This window comes from Pseudophryne corroboree, chromosome 6 (genome assembly GCF_028390025.1).
Source record: "Pseudophryne corroboree isolate aPseCor3 chromosome 6, aPseCor3.hap2, whole genome shotgun sequence".
Classification (NCBI taxonomy): Eukaryota; Metazoa; Chordata; class Amphibia; order Anura; family Myobatrachidae; genus Pseudophryne; species Pseudophryne corroboree.
Window position 1 is genome coordinate 47,071,850 of NC_086449.1, and position 26,896 is coordinate 47,098,745.

General features: G+C 48.1%; 1 protein-coding gene and 1 long non-coding RNA gene across 2 annotated transcripts in view; one reads left to right on the plus strand and one right to left on the minus strand.

The window, feature by feature from the left end:
• The window catches only part of LOC134936046 (uncharacterized), a 406,776-nt gene that overhangs the window by 233,278 nt on the left and 146,602 nt on the right, over positions 1–26,896 (minus strand). The gene's annotated exons all lie outside the window — the stretch shown is intronic.
• The window catches only part of ACHE (acetylcholinesterase (Yt blood group)), an 85,158-nt gene continuing 65,053 nt past the window's right edge, over positions 6,792–26,896 (plus strand). The window contains exons 1-2 of the mRNA XM_063930947.1: positions 6,792–6,923; positions 15,406–15,528. The gene's annotated coding sequence lies outside the window, so the exon portion shown is untranslated. The remainder of the gene's footprint in view (positions 6,924–15,405; positions 15,529–26,896) is intronic.

The following is a 26,896-nucleotide window of genomic DNA, read 5'->3' on the forward strand; positions in this document are numbered from 1 at the left end:
CCCATTAATGCACTGAATGGCGGACTTACATCTATGGATAAGTAACAGTTCATGTGGAGAATAGAAAGCTACTAATTTGGATCCGGACTACAGTGCTGTTCCCACTACATTTTTATGCCTGCCATGATAATGAATCAGAGATAACGTCTCACTGAAAGTAGCTACACAATGGTGGTCATTCCGAGTTGTTCGCTCGCTAGCAGTTTTTAGCAGCCGTGCAAACGCTATGCCGCCGCCCACTGGGAGTGTATTTTAGCTTAGCAGAAGTGCGATCGAAAGGATCGCAGAGCGGCTACAAAGATTTTTGGTGTAGTTTTAGAGTAGCTCAAAACCTACTCAGCGCTTGCGATCACTTCAGACTGTTCAGTTCCTGTTTTGACGTCACAAACACGCCCTGCGTTCGCCCAGCCACGCCTGCGTTTCTCCTGGCACGCCTGCATTTTTCCGAACACTCCCTGAAAACGGTCAGTTGACACCAGAAACGCCCACTTCATGTCAATCACTTTGCGGCCAGCAGTGCGACTGAAAAGCTTCGCTAGACCTTGTATGAAACTACATCGGTCGTTGTAATAATACGTCGCTCGTGCACATTGCGCCACATACGCATGCGCAGAAGTGCCATTTTTTTGCCTCATCGCTGCACAGCGAACGAAAGCAGCTAGCGATCAACTCGGAATGACCACCATTAACAGGCTGAGTGACACTGTTGCTATACTAATCAGAGGCAACAATTTCTTGAAAGCAGTTACAAAGTAACAAGCCAGGAGAAAGTGTTACTAGTTGTGCCATAACTGTATTACCAGCTGCTGGATCAGCTATTGTGTTGATTACTAACACATTTATAGATCTATTTGTTTCTACAAATAATTTTTATAATGTGTATTTAAACCGACCGGTGGTTGTTCTCAACCTATATATTGTGTTTTAAATAAATGAAATAATACTGTAATTCCTGTGTGCTGTAACAATGTTTTTTTTCTGTGTTGCTTTTATTTATTATGCCTCATATATATATATATATATATATATATATATATATATATATCAGTAGCGGATCTTGCCACGGGCAAGCAGGACTTTTGCCCGGGGCGCCGCCTTCCATCCGGAGGGCGCAGCACCAGGGCAAGATCCGCTGCTGCTGTGTGCCCCCCGCTGCCACCTTGCCGCCGCTGGCCGCTGCCCCCGGGAAGGGAAACTAGACGCGTACGCATCTAGTTTCCCTTCGTGGAGAGGTCCTTTACTGGGCGGTGCGCGATGACGTCATCGCGCACCGCACAGCAAAGGTCCTCTCCACGAAGGGAACTAGACGCTACGCGCGATGACGTCATCATGCACCACACATCATTTCAGTCTGTACAGGGGGTGTAAATGACCACGCCCCCTGCACGAAGCCACGCCCCCTAATGCCGCCCGGGTCGCCAGAAGCCCTGGAACCGGCCCTGATATATATATATTCTCGAAACTTTAATACCAACCCTGTGCTACAGTAGCTTGCTGCACTGGTGCCGGTGGTATATAGCTGACCTTGGCTGGACCTGTGTAACCTGGCGGGATTAGGGCCTAAATCAGATCTGATCGCAGGAGAAACTTTGTTAGCTAGTGGGCAAAACCATGTGCAGTGCAGGTGGGGCAGATGTAACATGTGCAGAGAGTTATATTTGGATGGGGTGCAGGCCCGGCGCTACCCGCTCAGCGAAGGGATGCAGTGCAGGGAGGCACTGGGACGGATAGGCGCTTCCCCTGCTCTGCATCCCTTCCCTGCTGCGCTGTCCTGTCCCCCCTGCTGCTGGTGCAGCTGCCAGTGCTGTGTCTGTCACTGTATGACAGGCACTGGCAGCGGGCACCTGCAGCATGAAAAGCCTCCTCCCTCCCCTCCCCTCACCTGTGCTGTGTGACAGCACCAGGTACGGGACAGAAGGGGCGGAGCTACACTGGACGTGGGGGGCGTGGCTAAACGGGCCAGAAGGGGCGGAGCTACACGGACCAGGCTGCTGTACAGAGGGAGACTGGCTTAGGTAAGTGGAGGGTGAGAGAGAAGTGTGTGTGTGTGTGTGTGTGTGTGTGTGTGTGTGTGTGTGTGTGTGTATGTATGGTGGGTGTGTATGTGTGTGTATATATGTGTGAATTGTGTGTGTGTGTGTGTGTGTGTGTGTGTGTGTGAGGTATGTCTGTGCGCGCGCTTTATGGATGCTACTACTGGGGGGGCATTACGTATAAGAACGCTACTACTACTGGGAGGGCATTATGTATAAGAACGCTACTACTACTGGGAGGGCATTACGTATAAGAACGCTACTACTACTGGGAGGGCATTACGTATAAGGATGCTACTACTACTGGGGGGGCATTACGTATAAGAACGCTACTACTACTGGGAGGGCATTACGTATAAGGACGCTACTACTACAGGGGGGGCATTACGTATAAGGACGCTACTACTACAGGGGGGGCATTACGTATAAGGACGCTACTACTACTGGGGGGGGGCATTACGTATAAGGACGCTGCTACTACTGGGAGGGCATTACGTATAAGAACGCTACTACTACTGGGAGGGCATTACGTATAAGGACGCTGCTACTACTGGGGGGGCATTACGTATAAGGACGCTGCTACTACTGGGGGGAATTACGTATAAGGACGCTTCTACTACTGGGGGTGCACTACGTATAAGGACGCTACTACTACTGGGGGGTATTACGTATAAGGACGCGTCTACTACTGGGGGTGCACTACGTATAAGGACGCTACTACTACTGGGGGGCATTATGTATAAGGACGCTACTACTACTGGGGGTGCATTATGTATAAGGACACTACTACTACTGGGGGGCATTATGTATAAGGATGCTACTATTACTGGGGTGCATTACATATAAGGACGCTACTACTACGGGTGGGGCATTATGTATAAGATTAATAAGATTGTGCTACATTGTGGCGTAATTTTAAATGGGGGTACTATTGTGTGGCCATGCCCCTTACTTGTGAGACCACACCCCATTTCCCGGCGCGCGCCAAAGGAATATGGGAGGGTGCAAATTTATAGTTTGCAGGGGGGCGCCGAACACCCTAGCACCGGCCCTGATGGGGTGTGTTCAAACTGAAATCTAAATTGCAGTGTAATGCAGCCAGTATTTACCCTGCACAGAAACAATATACCCCACCCAAATCTAACTCTCTCTGCACATGTTACGTCACTCCACCCCCACTGCAGTGCACATGGTTTTGCCCATTTTCTAACAAATTTGCTGCTGCGATCAGGTCTGAATTAGGCCCTCAAGTGTGTTGCACAGTGCACGTACAGCTCTGCAATAACATGCAAAACGAAATGTGTTAAAGTCAGAAATATCTGGGGTGATTCCGAGTTGTTCGCTCGCTAGCTGCTTTTAGCAGCATTGCACACGCTAAGCCGCCGCCCTCTGGGAGTGAATCTTAGCTTAGCAGAATTGCGAATAGAAATTTCTTAGCAGTTTCTGAGTAGCTCCAGACTTACGCGGCCATTGCGACCAGCTCAGTCCTTTTCGTTCCTGGTTTGACGTCACAAACGCACCCAGCGTTCGCCCAAACACTCCCCCGTTTCACCAGCCACTCCTGCATTTTGCAACTCGAACGCCTGCGTTTTTTCCGCACACTCCCATAAAACGGCCAGTTTCCGCCCAGAAACACCCACTTCCTGTCAATCACACTACGATCACCACAGCGATGAAAAAGCTTTGTTATGCCGTGAGTAAAATACCAAACTTTTGTGTAAAATAACTAAGCGCATGCGCTCTGCGATCATTGCGCATGCGCAGTTAGCGGATAATCGCAGTATAGCGAATATCGGCAACGAGCGAACAACTCGGAATCACCCCCATCAGTTGATAAAATAAATTTTATTGGGTTTTAAATCCAGTTCTAGCAAAACCATTAAAGTGACTAAACCAGGTTATTTATGCCTAGAAATGACAAGTCTTTATCAGATAGAACAAAGGGCGTGGCCACCTGGATATAATGATCTGTGCACGGCCCTAACTATAGCCCTGTATATAGTCCAGTATATACAGGTGTGTCCAGGGCAGTCAAGAGCCAGGATGGGCCCAGGTACTTTTTAAGGGGCATGGCCTAATCACAGGAGGTGTGGCCATGTACCCTTAGAAAAAAACACTGAAAAAAAATAGTATTTTAAGCACCACCATGGCCACACTGCGGCCCAATACACAGCGGCGTATGATGGGCTGAGGAAATGAGCTGCAGCTGCCAGGTAAGGGGGAGGGGGCCTGGGCCCCTACTGGAACCTCACTGGGCCCTACCACTGGGTGTGTCCTGGTGGGAGTGAGCTAACAGCTCGGTATCCGGATGATAGATAGACAGTGTCTAGTTAGACAGTCAATAGATAGACACCACATGTTAGACAGACATTAGGTCGGCAGGGTCAAAAGGTCGATGTGAAAAGGGTAGACAGTACAAAAGGTCGACAGGGTCAAAATGACGACATGAAAATGGTTGACATAAAAAAGATAGACACGTGTTTTTTGTTTTGTTTTTACATTTTACATGTTTTTGGACTATTTCATACCTTCTCTATCCCTGTCGGTATAGAGTTGGTTATAAACCAAACCCAAAGCGTGGCAAGCGAAGCAAGCCCCATGAGGGGATGCCATTCAACAATTGGGGGTCCCAGATGACAAAACTATCCACACAAACCACAAAAATGCAAAAAAAACCATGGGGGGGTCATTCCGAGTTGATCGCTAGCTGCCGTTGTTTGCAGCGCAGCGAACAGGCTAAAATTGCCATTTCTGCGCATGTGTATGCACCACAATGCGCACGCGTGACATACGGGTACAAAGTCCTTTGTGGTTTTGCACAGGTTCTAGTGAAGCTTTAAGTCGCACGGCACAACACAAGAAGATTGACAGGAAAGGGGCGTTTCCGGGTGTCAACTGACCGTTTTCAGGGAGTGTTCAGAAAAACGCAGGCGTGCCGGGGAAAACGCAGGCGTGGCTGGGAGAATGCTGGGTGGGTGTGTGTCGTCAAAAGCCAACCCTCCAACGTTAGAATCAACACACGCAAAGAGTAAGTACAGGGCTGGTCTTGTTTTGCACAAAATGATTTTGTAGCCACTCTGCTGCACAGGCGTTCACACTTCTGCTAAGTGAAAATACACTCCCCGGTGGGCGGCGACTATGCGTTTACATGGCTGCTAAAAACTGCTAGCAAGCGATCAACTTGGAATGACCCCCATGGTGTCTACGTTTTTTGCGTCGATCATTTTCATGTCGACCTTTTGACCCTGTTGACCTACTGTCTGTCTGCGCTCGCCACAGGTTACTATTGTGTGTCAAGTTCAACCATTGTCCTGTGAACATTTTGAACCACTGTGTGTCAACCATTGTCCTGTCGACCTTTTGAACCTGCCAACATTTTGACCGTGCCGACCTAATGAGGGTTGACTCTTTGATGTGGACATACTGTATTGACTGTCTATCTAGACACTGCCTATGTATACATTGGGACCCCGCTCCAACTGATAATAAGTAGAATAATAAACAGTTGCCTTCCCTGAACCACTCTGCTAGCTCCACATGACATCACACAGCACATAAGTCGGGTATGGGTCTACAGTCATTAGGTCGACCATGGAAGGTCAACCTGCATTAGGTTGACAGGGTCATTAGGTCGACAGGTCAAAAGGTCAACGTGACTTTTTGGACTTTTTTGGTGTCGTTTTCCTCGCAAAGTGACTGGGAACCCCAATTAGTGCACCGTGTCCCCACGCATGACTCGCGAGCTTCGGGCAAGGTGCCTCGCTCCACTACCGCTGCGCTCGGCACATGTTACCGTTCCCAATTGTAGTCCATATGGATCGTCGAGTATGAAAAAGTCCAAAAAAATAAAAAAAAATGTGAAAAACTCATGTTGACCTTTTGACCTGTCGACCTAGTACATGTCAACCTAATGACTATGTTGACCTATTGATCATGTCGACCTTCAGTGGTCGACCTAATGACTGTCGACCTAAGCTGTGTCGACCTAACGACCCTATCCCCATAAGTCATAGACCCAGATTTTATCAAGCCCTGGAGAGTGATAAACTGCAGGGTGATAAGTACCAGCCAATCAGCTCCTAAGTGCCATATTTCAGGCCGTGTTTGAAAAATGACAGCTGGGAGCTGATTGGCTGGTACTTTATCTCCGTCTACTTTATCTCTCTCCACGGCTTGATAAATCTGTACCTACGTAAGCTGACAGATGACAACAAAGCAATAGGCTGTATCTTCAGTCACAACCCGCACATAACCATTATATCATGGGTCTTCAACCTGTGGAACTACATATCTCAGCATGCCGTGCCACAGTTTTGCTATTAAGGCATGCTAAAACTGAGGCAGGGCATGCTGGGATGTTTAGTTCCACAGCAGCTGGCGGCGGGCCATGCTAGTAATTGTCACACATGTACTGTAACTATTGTACTGCTGCCAGGTATCTCAGACTCTGACAATGTGACTCCTGCAGTTGGGCCGGCTCACTGGCCTCCCAGCGAGAGGGGTGGTCGGGTGTGAGTCGCCCTTCTTGTTTTCTTTAATGGTCGCTTTCCTTTCTGTTTGTTTCAGTTACTACCCTGGTAAATATACATTGTATTTATTTGACTCCCTGACAGCTGTAACGCTACAGAAAATCCTTGATGAAATGAAGGGGAAAAGGAACTCCCCCCCATTGTGTAACTTTATTGGGACAGTCCAGAAGTGTGTGAGTGGCCAGGAAAGTTACAGAAACTTGTATCAGTCAGTGTAACAGAGAGAGGGGAAGTGCAGGAGAGGGGTGGATGAGACTGTGCACTGCTGGACCTCTTCCCCTATGGGGGAGGGTCTGTGAAGAGTGGGGGCTGGTGGACAAGTCAGACAGAGGACTTGCAAGCGGTGGGGGGAGGATTTCAGGTGAGACAATGTTCTCTTTGCTGTTGCAAAGGCTGCTGGGAAAGCTGCACACATGGAACATGGAAGAGCACTTGTCACCACGTCCCGCTGACAGCCAGGACATGCTTTGCCAGGCCTTGTGCTCTATGGTGATAGCGCAGAGCTGCATGTAACTGCGTTGGAGCATGCACGGTTTTGCATCGCATATGCGCTCTATAGGCAAGCACCGGAGTCGCACGTAATTCACAAGCAGCTGAAGGAGAGTGACTGGGTGGTATCTGGGTATTTTCACCTAGTCAAAGAGCGATGAGGGCACGTTAGATGGTGCACAGTTACAGGTGTCTGCAGACGGATCTCGTGCACAAAGGATAGGGCTGGTATCTGTGCACGGATAATGGCGACGTGCATGGATTGGGGCATCGCGGTCGCATTAATGCGCCCAATCTGCATACGGACAAATATTCTGATTTCTGCGCACGCAATGTGGGTGCATTTATGACCAACTTACACTTACACGCAGCTGTGAATCAACCTCTGTAAGGCCCTCATTCCGAGTTGTTCGCTCGCTAGCTGCTTTTAGCAGCATTGCACACGCTAAGCCGCCGCCCTCTGGGAGTGAATCTTAGCTTAGCAGAATTGCGAACGAAAGATTAGCAGAATTGCGAATAGAAATTTCTTAGCAGTTTCTGAGTAGCTCCAGACTTACTCCTCCACTGCGAACAGTTCAGTCAGTTTCGTTCCTGGTTTGACATCACAAACACGCCCTGCGTTCGCCCAGACACTCCCCCGTTTCTTCAGTCATTCCCGTGTTTTTCCCAGAAACGCCCGCGTTTTTCCTCACACGCCCATAAAACGGCCAGTTTCCGCCCAGAAACACCCACTTCCTGTCAATCACACTACGATCACCAGAACGATGAAAAATCTTCATTACGCCGTGAGTAAAATACCAAACTTTTGTGCTAATTTACTTGGCGCAGGCGCACTGCGAACATTGCGCATGCGCAGTTTGCGACTAATCGCTCCGTAGCGAAAAAACTAACGCGCGAACAACTCGGAATCACCCCCTATGTGCATTACATACTGTAGAACAGAGTCAAAACGAGGGTGCTTCCTCCTGGCACAGAGCATGGTACTGTGGGGCAGATGTACTAACCTGGAGAAGGCATAAGGAAGTGATAAACCAGTGATAAGTGCAAGGAGATAAACGCACCATCCATTCAGCTCCAATATGTAAATTGACAGGATCTGATTGGCTGGTGCATTTATCTCCTTGCACTTATCACTGGTTTATCACTTCCTTATGCCTTCTCCAGGTTAATACATCTGCCCCTGTATACCTCGGTGTGACAAACGGGGGTGTCCAAGCCATCAAGTCCATGTTTCACCCCCTTCTCACCGGACATAGAGGCAGAAGTGTTTTCCCGATGTTGTTCTTAGCCCATTACATCCAAAGTGTGTCCCTCCTGCCTTATGCATTGTGCAGAGACTTACCCATCACTCTGTTATACAGTTACCTTCTGTATCAGAGAAGCCGTGAAGTGGCCAGCAGCTAAACATGTGTTTGCAAACATTTGTGACGAATTCTCTGAATTTTATTACCAGATAGATTCAGGGATGGTTACAGGTAATTTTCAGTGTGCGGAAGGGAATTTGGGGGTGGGGATTTGCACCCCTCTTCCTCTTTGTTTGTTTGACCTTCCTTAGGGGGGAAAGTGAGCGAGAATGAAACGCGACATCCCTACTATTCTCCACTCATAGAGGTAGCGACATGGGGGCTACTGTATACAGGGACTGATGCAGAGACACAGCTATTGTGCTAAAATATACTAACGCTGCAGGAGGCGTCTTGTGCAAATAGATGTTTCCTGTTGGCTTTTGTGATCTGCTGCTGTGTCTAAAGACGCAGCATCGGATAACTCTGCGTGAACACCGGTCATCTGAGTCCCCTCAGGCTACTCAGGAAGGCCGGTGTTTTCACGCAGCTGGGACCAGTGAATCTGCGACCAAGATGGCAGCCCCCGGCCTCAGTATGCTCAGAGAATGGGACTACACCCCCCAGTTTTCAGGAGCACGGCCCCCAAACATCTGCGCATGTCAGTCTTGCTGCAGCTCAGGGGGCACTGCAACCAGGGCCGGTTCTACACCTTGTGGCGCCCAGTGCGAAAGTTTCCACTGGCGCCCCCCTCCCCCGCGGCAAAACAGTTAGTGCGCGCCGGAGGTGCGCTCCAAAATATAGGGGTGTGGCTTCATAGGGGAGGGGCGTGGACACAGTTATGCCCCCAGATTTGCCCCAAGTAGTTTCGCTACCCAGTTGATTTGCCCCCAGTAGATTTGCCCCCTGTAGCTATGCCCCCAGTAGTTGTGCCCCCTATAGTCCAGTAGATTTGCCCCAGTAGTTGTGCCCTCAGTTGCTTTGCCCCCAGTAGTTGTGCCCCTTAGTAGCCGCTTACAAACACACACAAAAATAAAAAAACAATACTTACCACTGCCCCGCTCCTGCTTCCCGACCGCTGCTGCTGCTCCGTCTCTGGCCTCCCGCAGCTCCTCTCTATGGGAGAGACGTCATGACGTCTCTCCCATAGCAGCGCCGCACAGACACTAGAGGTCAATACTGACCTCTAGTGTCTGTCGCTGGAGCCGGCTGCAGTGGACGCCCACACAGCTCACAGCGTCTGCAGCAGCCGGGGTGTGGGTAGGCGGCGATGCCTTCGGGGTGACTGAGGCTGCGCCCCCAGGCCGCAGCGCCCTGGGCGCAGACACTGCTTGCCCGCACCGAGAACCGCTCCTGACTGCGACCATTGTTGCAGACAGAGATCAGCACATGCGCAGTAGGGAATCTGAGCATGCTGGTATCGGAAAACATCGGAGATGTACGCATGTACGCAAACCACAGATGTACACCAGGGAAGGGCCGTATTCGCATAAAGACGCATCCGACTCAGAATCACCCCCTTAGTGTTGCCGGGTTTCCATCCCAGCTGCTTTAGAGTCACTCTTTGGGAGGGGACTTTTCACCATTGCTCTGCCCAGTCCAGCCAGAGTCCCCAACATAATTCCCCCCATCGCCTCCTGGTACTGTAGGTACAAACTACCTCAGCCCCTGTGTCTCTCAGCCTCATGCCCACCATGTCTCTCCAGCACATCCCCCTATGTCTCCACAGCCCCCGTATCTTCAGCACAGGGATGGACATAGGAAGCCCGCCATCAAATGTTGGCTGGGCTTGCACTATCGAAACTAACCATCGCATCAAAAGAATTTAATGGGGGGGGGGGGGGAGAGATGAGGGCCCGATTTATAGTTGCACACTAATGTTTTAGCAGCTGCAATCCCGAAAGCAGCGGGTGTGCGAAAATCTGCTAATGCCGCCTGGAAATGTACTGCGATGCCCACCGGCAGCCTCGCAGATCCCTATGCGTACAGGATCACACATGCAGACAGCAGCATGCCCCGAAAACCACCCGCGGCACGCCCCCAATCGGTCCCTTTCTGTCGGTCACTTTGTGAATGAATCCTCACTGCGAGCGATGTATGTCGACCAATAAACGCTCAACTGCGAAAACATCGGCATAGGAATTCAGCGGTATCCGGACTCCAGGTCGACAGCACAAAGGTCGACACACCTTAGGTCGACATGGACAAAAGGTCGACATGGACAAAAGGTCGACAGGAACAAGATCGACATGGAAAAGGTCGACATGAGTTTTTCACGATTTTTTTCTTTTTTTGAACCTTTTCATACTTAACGATCCACGTGGACTACGATTGGAACGGTAAAGTGTGCCGAGCGAAGCGGTAGTGGAGCGAAGGCACCATGCCCGACGCATGGCGAGCGAAGCGGTGCACTAATTGGGATTCCCGGTCACTCTACGAAGAAAACGACACCAAAAAAACATAAAAAACTCATGTCGACCTTTTTCCATGTCGACCTTGTTCCTGTCGACCTTTTGTCCATGTCGACCTTTGTCCATGTCGACCTAAGGTGTGTCGACCAATTGGCATCGACCTAAGGTGTCGACCTTTGTGTTGTCGACCCTCAGTCCCAGACCCGAATTCAGCCCGCAGCTTACATATGCGCAAAAGAACATGTTTGTTCATGCACAATAACGACCTGTGGCTGTTCTCAGGTGAATTCAGCTGCATTTTAACATCGAATGGACATCGCTTCCACACCATTCAGTTATGGCTGGCATCAGAAAGCCGCCATTGAATTGTAGAAACACTGCCAGAAATCCAATGTAAAAATGAGAAAAAGAAAAAAAATACAGGCATCGTAAGCTAGTAATTTGTTTCATTAAAGACTCCCTATTAGACAAACTCTCTGCTTAAGGGGATTGCAATCTACAATGGGAAATAAAACACATGGGTGACATTGCACCGCTTCTAGATGGAGCTCTGGAATGGAGTGGATTAGCTCTTATTGGACAGAGCATGGGAAAAGCTGCTCTGATTGGTTGGGAGTTGCTAAATCCATATGGGTTTAACCACGCTGTATAACAATGTGCTTCATTCAGGAATTGTAACAATGACATAGATAATGTAGTAGCCTGTTCAGCCATTTCCCAGTCACCGCCTAGGAACACCCAACCCAATAGATTCCAGAGTGAATACGGCGCAATGGTTCCTGCGACATGGGACTCTTTAGGGATTTAGATGCATTTGCAGTCACAAAAAGATCGCCAATTTACGTGAACTTCGGCATTGCGTCCGACCCAGAATCAGAATCAGCTTTATTGGCCAGGTGTACTCGCGTACACTAGGAATTCTTTGTGGTACAATGCATCGCCAAGCAGCAACACGAAGGGGGAATACATAGCATAAGAAGGGGGAAAAACGTAGCATACATTACAAACATTACACATATGAGTTCATACTGCACATTGCAACTGTACAATAGACTCGACATATTATACATGTAAGACTAAAAACGAAGGCTGCTTGGCAGAGCAGCACCGAGGCAGCCATCCGCGGCGCCAACTAGAACTCAAACAATGCACATAATACAGAAGATTTAGGTATTACATCAAAAGATAAACCACACAGACAATAAAGACACAGAAAGAATAATGCATGATTGGTGTAGGCATTTTGGGTAATAACCTCCAGGGGTTGTGTATTCCACCCTCACAGGGTACCAGGTGCGGAAGCCATCTTCGGCGCACTGCGTAGGATTACCCTGGGTGGAGTAGTCCATCCCTTGAGGGGTAGGCCTGTAAGGTACTACTGATGTTCTCTGCCAGAGGGTTAGTGGGTATAGTCCTGGTTATTTCAATTCAGAGGTTTGATGAGTCCACATAATTTTCTGGATTTCTTTCTTGATGTTGTTCAATGTTTCTTCAACTGTTTTTTTAACTGTTAATTTTCAAAATGCATATAGGCCCTACACACTGGCAGATCCGCCGCAGAGCTGCCCGACGGCGTATACGGCCGACGGGTGACCCGGCGGCGGGGAGGCAGTGACGGGGGGAGTGAAGTTTCTTCACTCCCTCCGTCACCCGGCTGCATTGAAGTGCAAGCAAATATGGACGAGATCGTCCATATTGGCCTGCATGTACAGCCGACGGGGGACCAGCGATGAACGAGCGCGGGGCCGCGCATCGTTCATCGCTGGAGCCTCCACACTGCACGATATGAACGTTATCTCGTTCATTAATGAACGAGATCGTTCATATCGTGCAGTCATGTCGGCCAGTGTGTAGGGCCCTTTAGAGATAGGAACGCTTTGAGTATTGGAACGCACAGCTGTGCATGGTTGAAGCTACAGATATACTATGGTAAATTGACACAACTACAGCTGAGGCAAGAGTGTCCTCCCCGGCTGCTGGTGCTTTAACCTTTATCATGCAGTCATCTCTGGGAGATCATAAATATAGGTGAAGAATACGTGGAGCGTTGTAGCTGGCTAGCGAGATCTCCGGATACAGTGGTACAAACGGCAATGAAATGAGTAAATGACGCGTTTCCCCGCCTCCCTCCGGGTTCAGCGGCTTCATCAGAATTGCCATTTGTACCACTGTATCCGGAGATCTCGCTAGCCAGCTACAACGCTCCACGTATTCTTCACCTATATTTATGATCTCCCAGAGATGACTGCATGATAAAGGTTAAAGCACCAGCAGCCGGGGAGGACACTCTTGGTGAAAGAGTCCACAAACAGGAGCGGTGAGATCGTTATTGTTTAATTGTCTGGCCAGACACGCTTTTATAGGAAGCACAGTTTTACTTTATCAACGGATTTCTGGCTATCCAAATGGGACAGCTAAACAGCTCCTAAGCTCTCATTTATTGTGAAGAAAAAAGTCCTTCTTTTTTCCAAAAGTGACTGCTCTATAGTTATACAAGGGAGAACTCTGTGTGCTATTAAGCTTCAGTAAACATCAGAAAAGCTACATTTTAACTATCACAGCATGTGTTGCTAAAAATTACAAGTGGACACAGAGTATTATGTCATGTTACATGTTGTATCTAGTCTGTTTATAAACACAGTATTGAATCAGTACGTTGGCCGGCCGGTGGTACAAATTGTATATTATATACATGTTTTATGTGTTTTAATACATTTTTCTTAAGTTCTAATCTTTATGCGCTGTAACACCAGTTTCTTTGTTTCTCAATACAATAGTACAACCGTTTCCAGCACCTGACTGTGCTACAGTACATATAGAAGCCCCACTGAAAAGTGTAGGCACATTTAAATGAATTCAGTCGCTCCCTGTTGCTTTTGAATGCATAGCTAGGCAAACAAAGCTGATTTATAATGTGAGTACTGCAGACTGCATGTGTATTGCAATTTCCAGAATCGGTTCATAGTGTGCTTATCCCAAACAAACGTCTGCTTCATACGCGAGTGTATAGTTTGTCTGTACATCTACACCCAGATTCTGTGAAAAGTCTAGGCTTTCATTCCTTATGGAAGTGTAAGATACATACATGGTAGTCCCTGTTTGTTCTGTTGTCCAAAGTGGTAACTTCGAAGGAGCTCTTTGCAGCCCTTTTATGAGTTAATATACTCCGATATAGCCCGGACCCCAATGGCAGAGACACACTAAAAACTGGCAACAGGCACTGAGCAACCACAATAAAGGATTATACACTATAGTATAGTATAGATGCCATTTCATCTTGGATGACATCTCGCCACCTCAAACTTAATATTTCCAAAACAGAATTAATTATATTTCCACCGGCCAATAGTAGTTTCCAACCTGATATCTCTATCACTGTTGAGAACTCTGCAATCACCCCTACCCCACAAGCTCGCTGCCTAGGTGTCATTCTTGACTCTGAACTGTCCTTTGTTACCCACATTCAATCTGTCTCAAGATCATGTTACATACATCTAAGAAACATATCCAAAATACGCCCTTATCTTACACAAGACACAGCAAAAACTCTAATCCATGCTCTTATTATCTCCCGCATTGATTATTGTAATAGTCTCCTGACCGGTCTTCCCAAACATAGGCTCTCACCACTACAATCCATTTTGAATGCAGCTGCGAGGCTAATCTTCCTTGCCAGACGTTCATCGTCTGCAGATCCGCTCTGTCAGTCCCTCCATTGGTTACCGGTATTCTACCGTATTAAATATAAAATACTTTTACTCACATACAAGGCTATTAACCAAACTGCACCAACATACATCTCTTCACTCATCTCAAAATATCTCCCTACCCGACCTCTCCGCTCTGCACAAGATCTATGTCTCTCATCCACACGCATTACTTGTTCACACTCAAAATTACAGGACTTTATCCGGGCTTCACCCACTCTGTGGAATGCCCTCCCACGCACAGTAAGACTCGCCTCTAGTCTCCAAACCTTTAAATGTTCCCTGAAAACTCACCTCTTCAGACAAGCCTATCAAATTCCAGACCCACCCACATAACCTTCAGTGCTTCCCTATCTAATTACATCCTCTGTAGAGTATTCATAACATCACATATCTTGTCTTTCTTTAGTCTCACACCCTCCTGACACTTGGATAACTTTGTGGGGTATCATCATACAACCCATTAAGAACCTAGCAATCTGGTGGACCATTATGCAATAGGTAGCATCTATCCTTGTGTATCTATGCCTATTTCCCTATAGATTGTAAGCTTGCGAGCAGGGCTTTCCTACCTCTGTCTGTCTGTTTTTACCCAGTTTTGTTCTATTACTGTTGTTCTAATTGTAAAGCGCAACGGAATATGCTGCGCTATATAAGAAACTGTTAATAAATAATAAAATAAATAAATAGTGCATTCCTCAGAGGATGTGGTCATGCAACTTGCGGTCAGGCATTCAAGGTACATTAACACCGTGAAATGTATCACTTCTCAAGGCTTAGTACATCTGGCCCATAGTTTGCTAGTAAGAAGCCAAATAGATTGCTAGTTCCAAGAGAACGTCAAGGCTTTACTATCAGGATTCTGAGATTAGCCCTTCATATGGCAGCCCCCTCTGTGTTTAGGTGCTGCGGAAGTCAGTACAAAGGTTTTTCACGAAACGTGTCTTACCTAGGGTCGTGCAGGTGACAAGAAGACACCACTGCGAGCTGAGGGAACATTATTCCACCATCAGCATCAACAACGGTTCTTCACTGTCAAGGTGGCTGGACCATGGAATTCCTTACAATAGAAGGTGGTAAGTGGAGATGAATTACATAGATTGGAGGCTTTTCTTACTATTATTAACATTTATATATTGTGCCAGCATATTATTCTTATTTCGTATTGTTACTCTTATTATTATTTACATGGCAGTGATCGGAGTCGGAGCTTCTGTTTGAAAGGGATATTAAAAGTTCCCATCTTTACAGATGAGCATAACTATATTCCACAGATTACATAATGAAGTGGAGACAGCACAGGGAGAGTGGACCCTGCTCGCACGGTTTAACAATCTATAGGCATGGTCGGACTGGCCCACAGGGGTACCAGGGAAACCACTGGTAGGCCCCACTGCCTGAGGGCCCACTCCTTCCTCTAGGGATCAGGTTCCAGACTGTGCACTTGTATTATACATGGTAGATATGTTGCATTACACTGCTCTAGACTATTGTGTATTTCAAGCCTGTGTGGAGGCTGGCCACACACCCTTTGTAGGCTGGCCACACCCCTAAGTATGGGCCCCTATAACTGCAATTCCCCGGTGGGCCATTCATGCCCCAGTCCGGCACTGTCTATAGGGGCTAGGGGTGGACACATAAAAGGAGAGGGGCAGGAAGCATCCAGCATCACATTTTGCATGCAATGTATTTCTCCACTCTTCGTAAGCATAACCCCGTCTATTAATACCATATGAGTGAAGAAAATATGAAGGTACAGATCTTGCTCTAAGAGATGTACTTTGCAATGATAGGTCTTCCAGGTTTGTGAGTCCTATATGTGCGTGCGTGAGCTGGGGAGTTTCTGGGAGCGATCTGATTGGATCCTTCTCAGCGGGAAAACACCAAAGAGGACAATAGGCTTCTATTGGGCAACACCATCTAAAGATGGCGTTGGCCACCACATCCAAGCCCCATAATCTATCGCATTCCTGAGCTTGTTGCATATGTGGTAAGCGGCCAAACCTCTGAAAACAGTATTTTTGGAGGTTTGGCAACATTTTAAACGTTGGTGCATCCTGCCCGAGGTGAGAAGAACTGAAGGGGTTGGTAGACTTGGGTCAATAGATGAGCAGTGAGGGCTCATGTGACAGGCTAGGTGAGGACCTGATAGAGTTATAGCCCTTACACATCAGCCAAGGTGCCCGACGGCCGATACGGCTGCCGAACGACCCGGCAGTGGGAGGGGGGTGGTGACTGGGGGGTGTGAAGTTTCTTCACTCCCTGACGTCACCCGGCCCCATAGCCCTGCATGCTAATATGGACGATATTGTCCATATAGGCTTGCAGGCATAAACGACCCAGCACCAACAATGAATGACCGCGGGGCCGCGCATCGTTCATCGTTGGCGCCTACACACTCGGCGATATGAACAATTTCTCGTTCATTACTGAACCGGATTGTTCATATCGGCCACTCACATCGGCAAGTGTGTAGGGCCCATTAGGGAGCACAACGCCCAGGACAGGAGCAGCATGGGAGAAATCCTGAAAACCAAAGTTAGGGGCGGGGCTGGGGTGTTCGGGAATGAGGCTGAAGGTAGGAGAGGAGTGCTTGAGGGATTTGAAGGTGAGTGATGGACTTAGAACTTGGCTCTGCATGGGACAGGGTGGAGTGACCGGCACTGGAGGGCGGCAAAGGTAGAGTGGTAGAATAGATAAATGAGGTGGGCAGAGGAGCTAAGGATAGCCAAAGAGGAGGCGAGCACAGCACTGTAAAATTGGGGGTTTAATAAGTATCTTTAACCAGAATTGGCAAATGGTATTATTGTAGATGATCCAAGGAATTAATGTGGTTGCCATTGATGTGGTCAGAAGAACTCCCCCCACCTCCCCCTCCAATAATCTGATGGCTGTCTCGCTAGTGGGGGTGTTTTGCCTGTGGTCTGACATAACTACTGTATAAGGGTGATGTGGATGGATGTGTTAAGGGGGGTATACACGGGAGAGATGTGTGCTGAGCGAAACGCTCAGCACACTTCTCTCCCGCCGCTCAGCACAGCGCGATGTGTGCTGAGCGATGCGGGGGGGAGGACGGGGGCCGCTCACTTCACCCATGCAGGCTCAATCTAGCACCGGCTCAATCTCGCTATCGCTGAGGGGGCTACACACCAGTGATCTGTGCTTAAAATCTAAGCAATCTAGTCAGATTGCTTAGATTTTAAGCATGGATCTCTCCGTGAGTACCCCCCCATTAGTCAGCCTTGCTGACTACGTAAGGTGTGTTGGTATATGTGTCTGGCCTTAGGGCATACTTGCCTACCTGACCAGGAACAGAGCATTTTCTCCCTCATGGAGAGGGTCAGGTAGGCAAGTATGCTTAGGGGGTAATTCAGAGTTGCAGCAAATTTGCTAGCAGTTGGGCAAAACCATGCTGCACTGCAGGGGGGAGCAGATATAACGTAAATTGCAGTGTAAAAATAAAGCAGCCAGTATTTACCCTGCACAGAAACAATATAACCCACCCAAATCTAACTCTCTCTGCCCATGTTATATCTGCCCCACCTGCAGTGCCCTTAATCTGTGTGGACAGTGACATTTGAGATCACAGTGGGAACAGCCACCATGCCACCGGAGCCCTGTGAAGGTTAGACGTTCTCTGCAGCCAGTGACTTATACAATTTGCCGTAAGCCTGTTTTGGGGGGAAATCTGCAAATACTAAGGATCGCTAAATTGTATCTACAGGGGAGCGCAATCTGATGACTGCACATCACAATATTGTGGTCCTGTGAACGTAGAAACAGACTTCTCTCCTGTGAGTGGAATTTAGTACATTGGGGTGATCCGTAACTACTTATTACCACCATAAGCGCCGATAAGAAATGATAATTATTGGGGGGGGAGGGGGGGGACAATTAATTCATATGCCGCTAAATCACAGTATTCTGTGACTTGGAGTGGGAATATAACATTTTGCCGAGCGCAGCGAGGCACCGTGCCCGAAATATGGCGAGCGCAGCGATACACTTATGTCGACATACACACAAATAACATTAGAAAAACTTGTGTTGACTTTTTGATCTGTCGACAGTTTAAATGTCAGTATTTTGACCGTGACGACATTTTAAATGTCGGTATTTTCACCGTGCCGGTATTGTGACCTTGTCTGTATTTTGGCCGTCGGACAATTGTTGTCGGTATTTTGACCGTCATGGATTTTGATTGTAGGTAACTCATACTGATCCAGTACAGACAGCTGCAATCAGGGCAGTCACTGGAGTCAGTGACACCCGGTGCACTCAATAGCTCCCCTGAAAAGGGGAGTGGCCTCGTGAGGAAGTGGGCGTGGTCTTGCAGCACGACCCCGTTTTCATCACTCCGGGGGTGTGGTCAGCACTCCCAGAGACTCTCCCTGCACTGCCGGCTCCACCTCAGTGACAGGAGCCGGACATGGTTTTAAAGTTACTGTAGTTTTGCTAAAAGGGATGAACCCTTTCAAACCCTTCCCTGGTGTACAGCCACGAGGCAAGGACTAAGACCTGACACACAGGGGGGTCTATGTACTAAGCCTTGGAGATATATACAGTGGAGAGAGATAAAGTACAGGCCAATCAGATGCTAACTGCTATGTTACAGGCTGTATTTGAAAAATTAGTTTGGCTGATACTTTATCTCTGTGCACTTTATCTCTCTCCAAGTCTTAGTACATAGAGCCCTCAGTCCTTGCACATGCACACGCACAGCTGTATACCAGGGAAGGGCTTTCTACAGGGCCATCTTGATGTATAGGCACACTGGGGCAGCTGCCCAGGGCCCCACTTTTCTAGGGGCCTCCGAGCAGGGGTGGGTGGCGATCACACAATCAAAGCAGCGAGGCAGCATTGGCCTGCAACCAAACAGTGAATGGCTGTCAACATGCTGATTGGTGGATGGCTGGAGCCATACACCAATCAGAGGCTGACAGCCAATCGCTGCATGGAAACAGGTGGAGAGACAGCGCAGAACCACAGGAGGTGTAAATTAGGATTTTATTTTTTTATTGGTTCCCGTGAATGAGCCCTGGCCTTCTAGCAGCATTTGCAGACAGGAACCATCAGAAGACGCAGCTGCGACCACCGTTGCGTTCACCTGAATTAGCGTGAGACTGTTACAGACCTTGAAAATGTGACGACACAGGTCAATTTCATTTGCATTGTCCGTGCACATAATTAAAAGCTTGTTCCTCTTTCATGTCCAATTTGCTAATTTCCTCATATTCTTGCGTCAGATAAAACTTTGACTCCTGTCAGTAACGGAACATTGGTTGATGCCATAACTTGCAATTATACATTTAGTTTTCTTATTTCTTTTTGTGTGCATATTAACATTCATGTGAAAAATCATTTTGAGGACCTGTCTTAAGGTGCATACACGCTTGGCGAGAAAATGAGCGACGTCACTCATTTTCACCCTTCCTGAGTGACGTCGCTCACATTCTCAGCAAGTGTGTATGCCGCAGCCGACCAGCGATGCTTGGCCCCCTTGGGTCGTTAACGGTCCTTGCTGTTGGTCGTCCAAGAGCAGCCTGCACGGCCGGCCTGCTGCGTCATATCACTCAGTGTCTATGCCCGACCGCCTCGTCGCTCATAGAGCACGTTGCCTAGTGTGTACCCCTGTTAGTTTTCTTGGTCCGTAAGGGGCATCGGTTGCTCATCTGATTTATATCTAGATCTGCCATTCTGTTTAATTTAGATAAAAGTACTGTACATTTGCAGGGGCATTTTGTAGCTGAACTGGTGTTTGCTCTCTAAAAACCAGAGGGTTGTGGTTTAATGGATCTACAGTAAATAGATAGACATTCAGTAGGTCAACCCCATGGTCGATATGCAAATGGCTGACAGGGTCAAAAATTCAACAGTAAAAAGGGTTGACTGTATCTAAAGTCAGAAAAAAAGAGACATTGTTTCCCCCAGCACCCTGAATGATAACAGTAACCAGATATAAATCCCACATAATATTAGAATTCAGGGATCTTGGTTACACACATTTGCGCAAATATGTGTAACCAAGATCTCTGAATTCTAATATTATGTGGGATTTATATCTGGTTACTGTTATCATTCGGGGGGGGGGGGGGGGGGGGGGCAGGCAATGTCTCTTTTTTTTTCTTGCTTAGAAATACCCCTCCCTTTTGAGCACCTGAATGATAGCATTAAGCTGATTGAGCATCTACCATTATATATGTCTGTATCTAAAGTCAACGGGGTCAAAAGGTCGACATGGAAATGGTCAACACCGAAACGGTTGACTGAAGTTTTTTTTTCCGTTTATGGGGTGTCCATATGTAACCCCAATTAGTGTACGTGTACCGTTGCAAGGCTCGCTTTGCTCTCCACGCTTTGGACAACGTGGCTTGCTCCACTACCACAGAGCTCATTTCGTGGGTTTTTTTTTTTTTAAATTCAAACATTTGTTGAAATTCGTCCGCTCGCCATGTTTTGGGCTCGGTGGCTTGCTTCATGGCAACCAATCAGCTTTGAGGTAACATTTATCAAGTGCACTTTATAAATGTATAGGTGGCAGCTGATTGGTTGGCATGGGCAACTTCTCCACTGGCTCACTTTCCATTCTCTTCACTGCTTCATACATCTCCCCCTTAATCTAATTTCCAGGTGGACCGTTTCCAGAGGAAGACGGTTGGGTAGCCAGATGGCTAGCTGGGAGTCAGTGGTGGGATGCTCGCTGACCGGCAGTGAAAATATAGAATGAATGCCAAAGCTTGGTGTTATATTTTCGTGGCTCGTTATACCAATGATCAGTAATGATTGGGGTATTTATGAGACCAGTTGGCCAAGGGGATGGGACTAGCTTTAGTGGACAAGTTTCTATTAGGAGTGGAGTTTTTACATTCCGGGGGGATTTTGTTTTAACTCAAGTCACGTTACATAAAAGAGAAAGTATCTCCATACACCAGGAGACCATGTCATGTGGGGTGTGGTATAACAGATCTACAAAGTCCAGGTAGACAAACAACAGGCCGACAACCGGAGGCATAACAAGAGTTTTTGGAGCCGAGGGCAAGATTATGACTGGCGATTACCCCTCCTCCCCCCAGGATTTATAAAGCAAGCTTTAAAAATGGGCATGGCCATGTACCAGAGGGGAGTGGTCATGTACCAGAGGGTGCATGGTCACTGAAAATGGGGCGTGTCGGCATGACATGCCACCTGGTTCTTGTCACACTGGGAACATTCTTTTTAATTCCACATGCACCTTACTTCAGTCGGTATTCACTATTCATGGAGGAGATCACAGCGTCCAGAAGATCTCTGGTTGTTTAGGAATATTAACAAGGTCAGCAGCATACAACAGCGGTTCAACCAGACTTGTGTAACCTGTGGCACATTCTGCCCCTGCGTCTCTCAGCCACACCATCACCTACCCCCTACGTTGTCTCTCAGTCACACCATCACCTATCCCCTACGCTGTCTCTCAGTCACACCATCATCTCCCCCTGCCTTGTCTCTCAGCACACCATCACCTCACCCCTACGTTGTCTCTCTGCACACTATCATCTCCCGCCCGGCGTTGTCTCTCAGCCAAACCATTATCTCTCCCTGCGCTGTCTCACCATCATTCTTGTCTCCCTGTGCCCCCCCCCAATTCTTCGCCTCTCTGTCTCCCCCCTTCCCTTAATTTTTTGTCTCTGTGTTCTGTGTGTGTACACCCTCCCCCTTCATTTGAAGACCCTCAGTCTGTGTCCTTTCACCCCCCACCCCCATGCCTTCAGCCAGGAGCTGGGGCCTGGGACGATGAGAGCCTGGGTGCCGGGAGCTGCCTGGGAGCAGGCAGCAGGGACTGTGTGAGACCAAGGCAAGCGGCAGGGATGTATATACCCCTTGGCCAGGATGGCACTCACCAGAGGCGCTGGCCAAGGAGGGGGGCGCCGCATGGCGGTGACACCCATGGCCATGGGGTATGAACCCGCTGGCATCCAATACAGTGAGTAAAGTGGTGTTAACAAGCTGCAGCGAGACCGCTGCCGAGAGTGACGTGGGGAATGATGGGATGATCCACTCTGTAACGTTACTGAAACAGAGGCTGTCAGTTGTCCGCGAACAGGATTATTAGTCCTGGCAGTCAGCAATTGTCATAAAGATCCAGTAGTGGATCAACTCAGGCCTGTGCACACACTCTCTCCCTGTCGTTTCAGGTGGAAGGGGGGTGTCAATAGAGAGCAGCAGCATCTTTGCTGCTGTCTCCGGCATTAGATTTGATAGAGCCGGTGGCACTAGGACCGACCGCAATGCCAGCGTCACGCTCCCTCCCAGCAGCAGCAGCACAAGTAGGAGGGAGGCAGGGAGATCAGGGAGCGTGGCGCAGGCATTGAGGTCACGCTCCCTCCCAGCACGCAGCAGCAGCACAAGTAGGAGGGAGGCAGGGAGCTGCATACTGCCGGAACGCCGCCAAGTTCGGCAGTGCAATGGTAACGGGCGGGAGGGTAGCAGCAGCGCAATAGCGGGGGCGGGCGGGCATGATGCCCTGCCCGGCAGTGCCCCTCTGCTTGGCCTGCTTTGGCGCTTAGGGCACGTGCCCTGCTTGACCTTCCCCCCTTAGTTATGCCTCTGCCGACAACCTATGGTTGATGTGACAGGGGGTGGTTTAGGCCACATCTTGTATATTCCATGCTACATGTCCACCATCAGTACAAACGTGTACCCTCACTTTGGGCGATGTGGCTCACTCTGCTACCCCTGCTCTCGGCACAGTTGACTATTCCCAATCATAGTCCACGTGGATAGTAAATCAAGCAAATATAAAAAAAACTAAAAACTTGGGTCGACCATTTTTGTGTCAACCATTATGTTAAACCTGTCAGCCTTAACCAATGTTAATCATTTGTACCTGTTGACCCTAATGCATGTCGACCGATAGACTGTCTACCTAGGCATTGTAGATCTATCACCCGGATACCGGTCGTTTGCATTATAGCAGTAGGATAAATATGTTCCTCTGGGTATGAAGTTATTGGAGTTTTTTACATGCCCAAAACCAGTACATAGAATAGATTGACTGCAAAAAGTCTTCTGGATGTGCCTACCAGAATAGAGGTGACATTGGTAGGTTGCAATATTGGTAGCAATGACAGTTGACACATGGGATTGGAGTAATGAGAGTTGGGAGATTGGCGTCCAACGTTTATACTAGGCCTCAGGGAATGGTGGTGATGGGAAAAGTGAGAGCGGAAGGAAAGAGTGATCTTTTGTAGCTAGTGTATTTCACACATGCCTTTGTTCTCAGTGTGTGTTTATGATTAGTGTGTGTGCAGATGTATAAGAGTTACACAAGAGGTGAACTCTAAATGCTCCTGCTTTGACCGAGGCCTGGGCACTCCCTACGGAACTGTTTACAATCCATGCCCCTTACTACTGCTTTATCACACGGATTCCTTATGTAATCTCACCTTCAGCCCACACTTGTTATTTACCTCCCACTCCCTCATTTTCTTTTATTTACGAAGGTTTACTAATAACCTTTACACTTTCTTATTCATGCTCTCTGTTGCCACCAGCTTATAATTCATCTCATTTACTACACCCCACCCCTGCCTTGTACTCGTACTTACACCCCCCCCCCCCCCCCCTTCTGCAGTGTTACTGAGATGCAGGAAACCCCTGTGTGAGTGGTAAGGAATTGTGTCCCCCTTCTCCATCATGTCCCAGCCATATTTCGAGGAAATGGGCAGGATGCAAGAGGGGGATCTACTTCCCTTATAGTTCCCAAGGCTTGTGATTCTTCAAGGTGGTCTTTGAGAGTGGCAAAGTGTTCCTGTAGCGCTTGGTCCAGCTGTTCCCACCCAACTAACATCACATGTGTTTTTCTTATTTGCCGCCCCTCCATGCATTTCGTGACAAACTTTCTACTTACTGTCCCGCCTCCTTCTCATCATCTTCGTCATCTTCTTCTTAGCCCTGCCCTTCCCTTCATTACTTCCCCTGCCTGTGGCTTCCAAAGCTCCTCTACCTGCACCCTCATCGCTGCCTAGCCTAATTGCAACTTCGCTTTGACTTATATCCCTTCTTGGTTTTCTTTCTCAAAACTATTCCTCCTGATGACATTGTTTTCAACCCCGGACTCTGCACAATTCCCAAGCAGGGGATTGTTTCTAGCCAATTTGGCTCCCAGTGCGAGATATAAAAATGCGCCCCCCCCATGACATAAAAAAATGTGCCCCCCACACACACACACACACCTAGAAACAAAAAACTTGCGCGCGCACCCGGCAAGGGGGCGTGGCCTCATCTAAATGGGTGTGGCCTCATTTAAATGAGCATGGCCTCGTCTGAAAAGACTGCCTCACAATCCAGTTTTTGACCCTGCTCCAACAGATCACGACCACCACAGGAAAAAAAATTCTACCATATTAAGCCCCACACAGTAATGCCCCCTGCACCATATTATACCACACACCGCAATGCCCTTGATACGTTAAATCTCCACACTACGGCAGGCAAGAGTCCCCATTTCACACATTACGGCAGGTGTCCCCATTTTACACATTGAGAGAGAGAGAGAGAGAGAATACTTATAGAGGCGATTACCGCTCTTCGGCCCGCCTCACCAGTCGCTCCTTGCGCCGACCTTTCCCTCTTCCTAACTTGGAACCGCCTCTGTACTCCGCTCGGGGGGGGAGTTTCGCGGAGTGACGGGGTTGCGACGTGACGTAACGATGCAACCGCGTCATTCCATGAAACTCCGCCCCCCGAGTGGGTTACTCAGGGAGAAATAGGAGGGGGAAGCAGGGAGCCACAGTTAGTGCCGCGGCGGGCGCCTAGTGCGGTTGCACTGCTCGCCTGCCCCAAGAAATGGCCCTGTTCCCAAGATCGAATTTCTTACGCATAATGCACCTTCAACCATTACAACTTTATTCTCATCCCTTTTGTTTCCTGAAAGCTCAATCTGACTGCAACAGGCATCCGTACATGACCTATTCCTCTCCAACTCCAACGTAATTTGGTGGTTTCTTCAGAAATACTGTATGGCGACAACTGCATAGTTCTGAAGAGGTCCCGGAAAGATGGTGCTGACCTCAGCCCAAATAGACCTTGTATGTGGTGTGAGCGGACTTGAACGTGGATCCCATGTTCACCACACACCCTGGACCATTATAGACTCACCGCTGGTTGCATGATGTAAATTGAACAGTAGTACGGCAAGGTGTATATGCAGACCTTATGACTTGAGATGCGGAACCGGGATGGGAAGAGCAGTTACCATTTAGGCAAAGGTCGGTAAGGGCGAGTTCACGTAAAAACAATGGCAGATCCTATAGGTGTTCATATAGGTAGCAGCGGTGTGTGATGGAGGTCAGTCAACACAAAAGATAACCAAATCTTTGGTTCAATAACCAGGTGGAACATGTTTTCAGGATGATACAGGACTGCGCACCCTAATTCTATAAATAATAAGAGGTGTTACCATGCTGAAACTTGTAATGCCACACAGAAAAAAGATAAAATGCAGGTGCACACGCTAAACACTAAGAACATTGCTGAGCTGAACATTTATAATAATAAAATTGAGGTTCCTAGCATCATTTTGGCCAAAGATGTGGTCCCACCTACCACAGCCAGGTGACCTCATCAGGTGGTTCCCTAACATTCCTAAGGTTCACATAAAAAAAAACACAAGACACCCCCCCCCCCCCCCTTCCTTCCAACCCTACCGCCCCAAGGCATCAGACTAGAGAGAAGTAGCAATTTAAGAGTTAGTGTGATGACTTGGATTCGGTTGAGTTGTGCTTGCTCGGTGCTCTGGACTTGAAACTTAGGAATGTTAGGAACCCACCTGATGAGGTCACCTGGCCGTGGGAGGTGGGCCCATAATTTTGGCCAAAATTATTCCAAGAACTTCAGTTTTACTCCATGTTAAATTGCAGAGTTTGTTATAATTGTTCTGAGTGGAGAAGTGAGCCAGTGGAGAAGTTGCCCATGGCAACCAATCAGCTTTTTAGTAACATTTATCAAGTACATTCTATAAAATTATACGTAGTCATGGGCAACTTCTCCACTGGCTCACTTCTCTACTCTTTTCACTGCTTCATGAATAGCCCCCTACATGCTGATGACTTGGCGTAAACTAGACTTATATGCCCCCGATGCTGCGACGTACGTATCTCCCATTTTGCTACAAACTCTTCATCAGCCCTTTTAAGTTGCACTGTATGAAAGGCAATATATATATATATACATGACTGTTATCAGCTGCTGCCTCACTGTGATGGATCACTTTGTGTTTGATATTTATTGATCCTGTACACTAAGCTTGGATTCATGAATGTACATGAACTGCGGAGGGGTACTGTTGGTCGGCTTTCCATATTCATGCACTACATTGTAGGGCGGTGTGTGCACAAAGGGTGTTTTTTACTAATAAAGTTGTGGACATTGTGGTCAGACGCTGATAATAGCAGGTGTGTAGCAATA